This window comes from Vulpes vulpes, chromosome 10 (genome assembly GCF_048418805.1).
Source record: "Vulpes vulpes isolate BD-2025 chromosome 10, VulVul3, whole genome shotgun sequence".
In the NCBI taxonomy this organism is placed as follows: domain Eukaryota; kingdom Metazoa; phylum Chordata; class Mammalia; order Carnivora; family Canidae; genus Vulpes; species Vulpes vulpes.
In genome coordinates this window covers 89716390-89725688 of record NC_132789.1, presented here as the reverse complement: position 1 = coordinate 89725688, position 9299 = coordinate 89716390, and positions in this window count along the sequence as shown.

The following is a 9299-nucleotide window of genomic DNA, read 5'->3' as shown; positions in this document are numbered from 1 at the left end:
TATAGTTCATGCTTTCTGCCTCCTGTTGCAAAGGATGAGCTCTGCCCACCTCAGAACAATTTCAGATGTACAGCATCACGAGACCTAATGCTCCCTTCTAACTATGCACTTACTCTCTTTTATAGCCGAACTCCCTGAGTTTTCATAACTTCCCATGTTCCTCACTTCCCATTCTCTCAACTGACTCCGGTCCCCAAATAATCAAATCTGTTAAACATTCTTAGAGAAATGGAAGAAATCTAAGTAGCATGAAGGAGTTGACAGGAGATAGGTAAAAAAGATACAGAGTAAGCCTGAATAGTGATGGGGGGGGGGGGGGGCATAAAAAGTAGAAACTAGATAAACCAATTACAGAAGAATCATACATATCCTAACAAAAGCAAAAGGGGAGACGAGACAATTCTGTCCAATTCCATGCCATTATATTTAAAAAGCGAAAGAATGGTTAATTTCAAGTAAAAATATATGGCTGATTCCAGAATATAGGGAAAACCTAAGTAAAGTATCCTAGATGAAATAGTTTGTCAAGGAATTAACCCCTCCACTACCACCCGCACACATCTCTAAGTGCATTAAGCTTTAAAGTGGAATTCTAATTTCAATGCACTATAAATTTTTATAGGATCTAAAGAGCTTTTATGTTCTAAAATGTGACTATATCAAAAATATCCAAGTCCAATGATGCACAAATGAAATGATTTCATCTTGCTTGCGTGAATATTGTTGGGAAAATCACTTCTAAAGGCAAAGAGTCAAGCAGCACTTAAGTGTATTCTAAAAGTGCAAGGAAGTTGGATTATTAGGAACTAATATGATTCACCATATTGGATTATATGGGGAGAAAAAGCATTTTCATAGATGGTAAAGGGACCTTTCAATATAATTTGAAATCCATACTTCATTATTACTATAGACAGATGATATTTTTAAAACTTGGTTAAATACAACTACTCTACCTTAACGATCAGTTGTTGATTGGGAAATACTAAAGATATTCTTACTAATGTCAGTAACAAGACAGGGATGCCCACATCCATGTTCAGCTTTTTAAAGAAGACTTCTGGACTCTCCTAACTTTTCTGGAAGTCTTTTAGAAGATGCAGAGGTATGGTAACTGGAAAGCACGAATGTAAAATGATTGTTCGCAGATAATTTGATTATACACCTGGATAATCTAAGAATTAATTGAAAAACTATTAAAAACAATAGATACATTCAGTAAGGGCTTGGTACAGAACCGGCACTCAGAAATCAATAAACAGATTTAATGAAAAAACCTCCTTGTATAAAATGGCAACAAGATTAATACAGTTAAAAAGAAATGTGCAAGTCCTGTGTGAAGAAACTTTTAATTCTATCCAATTAACTCAATCCAAATAAAATTACCTTTTAAATATATATTTTAGGACTAAAGCTGATTCCTAGTTCTTACAGAAAATTTTATTTTATTTTTTTAAAAGTATCTATTTATTTGTGAGAGATGCAGAGGCAGAGACACAGGGGAGAAGCAGGCTCCATGCAGGGGGCCCTGATGCGAAACTTGATCCCAGGTCTCCAGGATCACGCCCTGGGCTGAAGGCGGCACTAAACCGCTGGGCCACCGGGGCTGCCCCATAGAAATTTTTAAAAGCAAGAACACCTAAGATAATCCTGAAAGCACAAAAAGGGAGGGAGGGAACTAATACAGTATTAGCTACCTGAACAGTGGGGTGGGGTGGGGTGGGGTCCAGAATTAGACCCAAATACAAATTGATAATTACATATATGATTAAGGTAGCCTAACATAAGATACTCAAATGTACTTAACCCCAAATTTAAAACTACGATAAAACCTATAGTTTTCACCAATAAAAATGTCAAAGTTTAAAAAAGTGGTAATAATAGATGTAGAGGTGGTGTAAGAAATAATTTTCTATTTTGCTGATCCAGAAAATGCAGTGCTGAGAACTTTCACAAGTTTCAACCCAGAAATTCTAATTTTAAGAATTTGTGCCATAAATGTGTTTGTTTGTGTGAGAAATGTGCATGCATTTTTTAGAACAAAAAATACTGAAAAACATGATTACCAGACTTCAGGCTAAAGAAGAGAAGTGGATCTGATAAAGTCATAGTCTTATGTTAATGACACCTTGCATGTTTATTTTTTTTTATTATTATTTTTTTTATTTATGATAGTCACACAGAGAGAGAGAGAGACAGGCAGAGACACAGGCAGCGGGAGAAGCAGGCTCCATGCACCGGGAGCCCGACGTGGGATTCGATCCCGGGTCTCCAGGATCGCGCCCTGGGCCAAAGGCAGGCGCCAAACCGCTGCACCACCCAGGGTCCCACCTTGCATGTTTATATTTTACACTGAGCTGTCTTGTTTACGACTGCGTGTGATCCCTCGAGATTTTTGAGAAGTTGGACTAATATTCCCATTTTACAGTTTACAGGATCAGCCTAGTGGGCTCCAAGCATGACAGGGGAAGCCAGTGTGAGAACCCAAGGGTTGTTTTGTTTTGTTTTGTTTTGTTTTGTTTTTTAATCTCTGTTCCATTTCTTTTACTAGGAAATGACACTATCTTATAATTTCTCATTAATTCCCATAGGAGTTGACTTTCCATTGATTTAAAGGGAACTTTAGGGGAAGAGTAAAGCAAATATTTATGTTTCTTTTGAAACTGTCAAGTCTTTAATTTGACAGCATTGTTAGTTAGCCAAAAGTAGCATCCATGTTAGGAATGGCCTCAGTCCATATATCTTTCCACTATTTGATGCTGAATACAAATATTTTTAAATCTATGTATCTACCTATCCATCTACCATCTATTTTTCTATCCATCATCTGTCTAAATTTACTTTCCGGTTAAGGAAATGCACATTTGTACATTAATATCTGTTACTTAGATTCTTATCATCTAGTGAAGATTTTAGGAGGAGAGAAAATTACTGACTTGAGGATACTTGCATATTTATTGAATATTTTTTTAAGTTCATACACATTTAATAATATTGTAGAAGATAACGAAATCATGGTGTGTGGTATCTACTCCCCCAGCTGAATTCTAAGCAGGGAACAGAATATGAAATGCTTGTGTAAGGACTGAATAAGAACATAAGAAATTTCTTTCCACCAGAATCATAAAATGAAATGTTAAACGGATGTTACATCCTGTGAGTGCCCTAGGAGGGGGAGGGTAGCGTGTTCTGGAAGGGCAGTTTTTGTGAAGGAACTCAGTCTTGGACTAGGTAGAAGGATGGGGACAGTTTAAGCAGAGAGACGAGTGGGGAATGAATAGATGAACCTGGTCTTACGTTGTCACTAGATGAACTAGACCGGAATTACGTCTAGGGTTCTGTTACCTCAGCTGCTTTGGTCTCTGGGAGATGAAAAAGAGCTGGGCCTCTTAATAGGGTTGGACTGACACCTGAAACTGAGAATGCAGCCTGGGGTATCCTGAGAAATTCCTTGAGACTGCAGTTGGCTCAGACCCCAAAACTGAGCATCTTCATCTGGGCTCACACGATAGGCACACCCTCAATCAGATTTCTAGTAAGTGTGCCTGCGCCTGACTGGGCCGTCAGAAGACACTGTGACCTTGATCTCGGGATCGTGAGTTTGAGTCCTCTGCTGGATGTAGAGATTCCTTAAATAAAAAAAACTTTTTAAAAAAATGGTTTCTGTTAACTTGCACAAGATAATTTTAATAAGACACTATTTATCATGAGCAGGTTTTGAATATTAGACTCCCCACCCAGAATGAGGACCTGAGTTAAAGCAGCATGAGAGGTGCTGGGAGCTTCACTGCGCCTCACTGCAGAGCTAGCCTGTTCCCCCAGGGATAAGCACAGTGGGGCAGCCACTCTCTAGTCTGTGGGGACTCACATCTTGCCCACATACCCACATACCCAGAGTCAAGGGCCAGACTACCACAGGGTCAGGGAAATCTTGGGCTCTGCATGAAAAAGAAGCAAGAGATGTGGAAACTTCACATCATTTGGCTGTAAAGAAATAGGAAAAAATAAGACTTTGACCTAGCATGATTCCATTTTCAGCAAATGCAACAGTGGTTAAATGTTAGGCATCATTTTTGTTGTAAATAGTTTAGATACACAGGATCATCATGCTAATGATATGCAGAAAGATTATTTGACAGGATTCGAGAAAAATGTCACACCAGACTTATGAAAGAACGGGGGACACATGTCAATAATTTCCTACAGAATAATTACTAGGAAGGAGCATTAAATCATTTTTCATAGCGGGGCATAGAGGCAGGCACAGGAATAATTAAAGTCCAGAATAATAAAAAGGTTGCCTGCACTCATTTTTAAAAATTCAGTGTGGTTCTGGGAACTAATTGAACTAATGGGATAAGAAAAAATAAGAAACAAGGAAAATCAAATTATAATGATTTGTAGATAGCGCAAATAAAGAAAGCAACAGAAAAACCATTAACATGAATGAAAGTGCCCTGTAAGACGATTCCATATAAGGGAAATATAGTACATGAAAATGAAGAGTTTTCCTTGGTAGCAGCAGTGCACTGTTGTATGTTGCCTAAAAAAATGCCACTTTCATGGGACGCCTGGGTGGTTCAGTCGGTTAAGTGTCTCTGCCTTTGACTCAGGTGGTGATCACAGGATCCTGGCGTCAAGTCCTGCATCCAGGTCCCTGCTCAGCAGGGAGTTGGCCTCTCTGCCACTCTCCTGGCTCCTGCACTCCCTCTCTCTTCTTTCTCTCTCTCTCTCTGTCCCCCTCTCTCTCTTGCAAATAAAATCTTTAAAAACAAAAACAACCACTTTCACACCATGAACACAACCTATAGCACAAACAGGAAGCGTGGAAATTATATAAATGAATAAAATACTATAAAACTTCATCCAAAGTGTTTTCAAATGAAAACACAGACCCACTGTGCCCCTGGAAGAAAAAACCCACAAAATTTTAAATATACCATTTCCATAAAAATTAATATACAAATTTAATGTGATCCCAATCAGACGTTCAGTAACTTTTGTTGGAATAACTTTACAAATTGGTGCTCAAGTGTATCTGATAAACGATATCAAAATGTTTAAGAAACTTTTGGAGAAATAGAATCATAAGAGGTGGGAATGTCTGTCCTACTAGGTATAAAACACTCAAAAAGTCAGAACAGAAGAGACAGCTCTGAAACAGATATGGTTATATGTAGAGATTTAGTATGGGCTCTGATATAGGAAAATCTCAGGATTGTATTGGTATAAAAAAGCTGTGCATTAGTCTAAGTGCAACATTTATTTAGACTCATCTAAAAGTGTAATTTACCAATAAAATACCAAATGCATAGATATATGTTGAAGGACATATAAGAAATAACATCGATACCTCTTTGAGAGGGGATCGGGTCTTGGGTAGATGATAGACCCTTTTATTTTATTTTATTTATTTATTTATTTATTTGTTTATTTATTTATTTATTTATAAAGCCTATGGCTAACTTTATTGAGGAAAGCATACAAGATTTTACAGAGAACAAGTTTAATCACTTCTTAGAAAAGACTCTTTGATACCTATATGCAATTCTCTAGGTACCTATATGCGATTTAAGGATTTTGGTAAAGAAAGCCCTTACAGAATCTGATTTCTTTCTTCTGGACAACTTACCATAATTCATGTAGCGTCTATCAGATAAATCCTGGGACCAGACTAAGCAATAATATTATTTAGCAGATGAACAAAAGCTATTTTTACCCCTTGGCATAGGGTAAAATTTTTATATTAGGCTATGATTGCAGAAAACCAACCAACCAACCAACCAACCAACTAGTAGAAACAACTGAAATAAGCTACTGTGAGATTCTAGGTCATACACCAGGACTAAAAATTTCTAGGCTACAGTAGCTGGCTATATGTGTGCTAAACCCACTTCAGAAAATTGTTGGGCTAATAGTTAGTTCTTTTCACTCTGCGTAGTTAGTGGCTTCTCTAAGAGAGATAGAAGTGCCTGTTGTTCAAGGCACAGTCTCTGTGTTGCCGGTTACAGTAGCTATACGACTTTGTGTAAATTATTTACCCAATATATTAGGTACTTGGGAGAATTAAAAGGCATGATCTATGTAAAAAGGCTTTCTCCAGTGCCCAACGAATATTAAGCACCTCATATGTGTGGACTATCACCATCATCGTCATCATCATCATCGTCATCATCATCAGGCCAGATGATAGACCCCTTTAATATACACCCTCTGGTCTAGAAGCATCTGTTCATGAGTAGAGGACTGGTTAATACATATTTTTCGGTAAAAATAAATAATATGCTTCTCTGCAAAGAATACAGTAGACACTTCACTGATGTAGAAAGATAGCTACAGAATATTGGGGGGGGAATATTCAGAATATATAGCATCACCTTAATAAAAAATCTGTATTAATATAGATCTGGAAATATATCAATTAAGGTATAAAGGAGAAGCTAAAGTGTAAATCGTTTACTTTCCATTTCATTAGGAACTAGCAACTGCTTACATTCAAAACTGAAAATATCATCCAGCTAATCACGTCCATTAAGTTTTATCCTCACCCCTACACCACTGTTCCACATCCAGACACATTCATGGAAAAAAAAAAAAAAGCTCATCTTTATCTCCCAGTTCTCAAACTCTGACAATTCATAATTCATTTAATAGAAATCAGTTTATTAGTAAGTTATAGAGCATGAATATTGCGGCAAGGGAATAATATGTTGCCATTTAAAAAAAAAGACCCAGTAGGTTTGAACATGCTGGTGTAGAAAAATGGCCAAAATAGAAAAAATAGAAAAAAAAAGTTCACAGGAACATATTTAATAAGTATACAGACTTCTTTAAAGAAGTCCACTTAGAATTGCCACAGGAGGGATGCCTGGGAAGCTCAGTGGTTGAGCATCTGCCTTTGGCTCAGGGTGTGATCCTGGATCCCAGGATCCAGTGCCACATGGGGCTCCCCACAGGGACCCTGCTTCTCCCTCTGCCTGTGTCTCTGCCTCTCTTTGTCTGTCATGAATAAACAAACAAATAAATAATCTTTAAAAAAAAAAAAGAAAAAAAGAAACAAATGCCCGGGAGGGCAGAAGAGGTATTGCTCATTCCACTGGGGTGAGGGGTGGAGAGTGGGACTTTGAAGAAGCTTCACTGAATCACTCGAATGAGATTTGCCTGAAAGAAGGAGAGAGGGAAAGACGTTGCCAGATGGACGGTGAGATCAAAACTAAAAGTGACAAAGTGTGTAGTGTGTTCTGAGAATAGCCGAGCTTGGTGGGGCTGGGTAGAAAAGATGACGTATGGGTGTGGGATGGAGAAAGAGTTTGGTCGTGTGGGAACAGCAGGGTGTTGGAGGAGGACCTTGAATGCTGAGCTGAGAATTTAGCTTTTGTTCTGCCAAATTATGCATAGGCACTGGCCAGCCACTCACGGTACTGAAACCAAGGAAGAAGTTAGATCCAGGCCAGGTGTATTGGAGGCCAGGTTAGAGGATGAGATTCCTCAGGAAGACAGAGTCGTGGAAGCTGGGGACCCTGTTGATAAGCACTCACAGATACCTGCCATGGGAAATTTTATTTATTTATTTGTTTGTTTATTTATTTATTTAAAATTATTTTAAATTATTTTTTATAAATTTTTTATTGGTGTTCAATTGGCCGACATATAGAATAACACCCAGTGCTCATCCCGTCAAGTGCCCCCCTCAGTGCCCATCACCCAGTCACCCCCACCCCCCGCCCACCTCCCTTTCCACCACCCCTAGTTCGTTTCCCAAAGTTAGGAGTCTCTCATGTTCTGTCTCCCTTTCTGATATTTCCCACTCATGTTTTTTTCCTTTCCCCTTTATTCCCTTTCACTATTATTTATATTCCCCAAATGAATGAGACCATATAATGTTTGTCCTTCTCCGATTGACTTACTTCACTCAGCATAATACCCTCCAGTTCCATCCACGTTGAAGCAAATGGTGGGTATTTGTCGTTTCTAAAGGCTGAGGAATATTCCATTGTATACATAGACCACATCTCCTTTATCCATTCATCTTTCGATGGACACCGAGGCTCCTTCCACAGTTTGGCTATTGTGGACGATGCTGCTATAAACATCGGGGTGCAGGTGTCTCAGTCATTCACTGCATCTGTATCTTTGGGGTAAATCCCCAGTGACACAATTGCTGGGTCGTAGGGCAGATCTATTTTTAACTCTTTGAGGAACCTCCACACAGTTTTCCAGAGTGGCTGCACCAGTTCACATTCCCACCAACAGTGTAAGAGGGTTCCCTTTTCTCCGCATCCTCTCCAACATTTGTGGTTTCCTGCCTTGTTGATTTTCCCCATTCTCACTGGTGTGAGGTGGTTTCTCATTGTGGTTTTGATTTGTATTTCCCTGATGGCCAGTGATGTGGAGCATGTTCTCTTGTGCTTGTTGGCCATGTCTAGGTCTTCCTCTGTGAGATTTCTGTTCATGTCTTTTGCTGCCATGGGAAATTTTTATGGCTCCTATTGTAAATCATTGCTTTATCCTGCTTTCTCCAGGCAAAACTAATTTTCTCAAACTTTCTTTTTCTAATATTTTGAAAAAAAAAAACATTTTTCTTTCCTAAATATAGAATATATCAACTCCAAAAATGTTTGGTTTAGTCAAATTATATTAATACTACACTCATAAACTACTGGAAGTAAATATAAATTGCTAAAGTTTCTTCGTGAACAATTGACAATGTACATTATATCTCACTGCAATTTCATGTGACTATTTTTCCTATTTTATGTTCTCACACACACACACTATTTAGGCTTTTATTGGGGCACATGTACTTAGGCAGAATGTTATGGACTAAATGTTTCTGTCCTCCACCAAATTCATATGCTGAGTTCCTAACCCCAGTGTGATGGATGGTATTAAGAGGTGGGGCCTTTGGGAGGTGGTTAGGTCATGAAGGTGGAACTCTCATGAAATAGATGAGTATCCTTATCAAAAAGACATCTGTCCCCGCTCCCAGAAACTGTCCCAAGGATACGGCTTAAGATAGTGATGTGGTGTTGAGGCTATCCACCTGTATACGTGACGGAACTTAGTTAATTCAGTTGTCAGGGCACCTGGGTGACTCAGTGGTTGGGCATCTGCCTTTGGCTCAGGTTGTGATCCCAGGGTCCTGGGATCGATCTGGTAACAGGCTCCCTGGAGAGGGCCTGCCCCTCCCCCTGCTTATGTCTCTGTGTCTCTCATGAATAAATAAAATAAAATATTTTTTTAAAAAAAGGACCTCTATATAAGCTTGTAAGATTTGGCAGTCTGGCAAAGAGATCTAC